This window comes from Choloepus didactylus, chromosome 2, assembly GCF_015220235.1.
Source record: "Choloepus didactylus isolate mChoDid1 chromosome 2, mChoDid1.pri, whole genome shotgun sequence".
In the NCBI taxonomy this organism is placed as follows: domain Eukaryota; kingdom Metazoa; phylum Chordata; class Mammalia; order Pilosa; family Megalonychidae; genus Choloepus; species Choloepus didactylus.
In genome coordinates this window covers 28868755-28871075 of record NC_051308.1, presented here as the reverse complement: position 1 = coordinate 28871075, position 2321 = coordinate 28868755, and positions in this window count along the sequence as shown.

The following is a 2321-nucleotide window of genomic DNA, read 5'->3' as shown; positions in this document are numbered from 1 at the left end:
TGTATGTCATATACTCCCATTTTCTAGCTTCTGCTCTAGAGAGTGTTAACCAAGGGTGCACATGGGTGGTAGGGCCAGATCTACTGCACTTACTACTTCCTGGTAGAATTAAGCCAGCTAAGGATCTGGTTCTCCAGCTAGAAGCTAGCTTCTCTCTTCTCTCTCAAATGTCATTTCTGCTGGTGCCAAAACAAACCATTCTTATTCATATACTCTTCCAGCTCTAAAGTTGAAATAAAGTTCATACCCACAATCTCAATAATTTACATCACCATAAACCAAAGGAAAAAATGTTTTTCTTTTTTTTTCTTCCTCATTAAAGAAAGTCTTTTTGAGGGGTACTAGCACTTAATCTCCCAAATTCTTTCCTCTCAAATCATTTTCAGATGTAGAAGATAAGCCCAATGCTTGTGATTTGAAAATCAGTGGCTTACCAGGAACATGTAATCCAGAGGAGCTGATATTACCTCCAGTGTATTCAACATGCATCTATTTACCTTGGCTTTCCAAGAATAAAAATTACTTCTGTTTATTAATGCTTGAAAGTGTTAATGATAAAATTCTCATTAGACAATGGTTAAAAAATCAACTCATAAAAATGTCCAAAGATTTTCACTCAGTCTATTCGTGTGGTGAGGAACAGTGAAGAAACGTCTCAACAGCCTTATTAGGTTTTCAAAATCCAAAGAGGAAATTCTAAGTGAATCACTGAATTACCCTAAAACTAATGAACTTATCTAGATCTTAGGCTAAAAATACTTGTGACATTGTAGCTTCCCAGGCCAAGGGTCTTTACACCGAGGTTCCAGAACTACATGGGCCATGGTTCCAATACATGCTGATATTTCTATATTTCTGTTTGGGTAGAATGCCCTTCACTCAATCATGCTCTTCATTTAGAGAACCACTGATTATTTCTCTATATCCCAATCTCTCATTCTCTCACCCCAAATTTTATCTGTTTCTGATCTTTCACTCTATACCTTTTGCTAAGCTTCTCTGAATATGGAGAGGAGATTGAATAAATATTGATTAGTTAAAATGGTGGTTTTATCTCAAATATGCCCAGTCCTTAGCTAGAGGAATCTCGTCTGAGTCTGCTGACCCTACTTCTAGAAATGCCACAAACTTTTTGATTCCAACTCCTTACTTTACAAGACGCCAGGAAGGAACATCCTTAATTAGGATGAAAATAGTTATGTGACTCGTTGGAGTGCACCCTGTACCTTCTCAGAACATTTTAATTAACATAACTTCTGCTCCCTGCTGACAAAGATGTTTCCGATGGTGTTTTGGCCCAACTTATTTACCGCCTTCATTCATGTGAGTCACTTGGATACTTGGAGGAATCCACCAACATCATGGTTTCTTGTGAAAGAGAGAACTGAGCGGTAGAGTGGTCAGGTAGTTACGTTCGGCTGAGAATATTTCTTGTTGTCTATCTGACCTCTTTTATATATGTTCTTAATAAATACATAGTGATCATGAGAATTGTCAGATATGCAGATAAAGAATAGAAAACTACACATCTCAAGGTTCCAATGGCAAAGCAGAAGAAAAGACCCTAGTGTTTTTAAAATTTGGTAGCCTAACGTTTGGCTTACCCTTTACATATTTGCTTGCTCAGAATGAATAATCCCCCAGGTAGAAAACAGCGTCCATCAATCCCCCTGGCCTTTGCAGTAAACAGAGCACCACAGTCCTCTCAGGTTCCCTGAGTATTTTTCTGCACACTTCCCCAACCAAGCTCACTGTCCACAGTTTCAAATTTGGAAGGAGAATGGAAAATCCTAACTTTTTAGTTGCATCACTAGTAAGTGCATTAGTATAGTATGAGTATTATTCTTTCAATCACAAGTATGTTAGCAGTATGATCAACATTTGTGAAAATAGAATAAAAAGGGGCAATAATTTACACTGGGATACTATCGCCTGTCTGGTTCTCCAGGAACTGTTGTTGACATTTTCATCACTTTATTACTTATTGCTATTCTGTATTATTTTCAGGCAAATGACATTACTAGACTCACTAATTTTCCAAGATTTATATTCAGCTCCTAAATGTCAGTCCCTAAACTCTAGTATTTGCATATGTAGATAAGCAACTCTCAGCTACCTTATGTAACAATGTATAGATAAGGTATAGAAGAGAAGTCTGTCAAAACATTGAAGAGTTGAAAAAGAGCAGAAAAAGAGGTTAATAGAAAACAATAGAGCAAGGATGGAAAAGAATAAATCACTGCACCAAATCAATAATATAAGGGGGCAGATTCTCTTGGCTAAATGAAACAAAGAGAAAAGAGATCATTAGAAAAGAATGA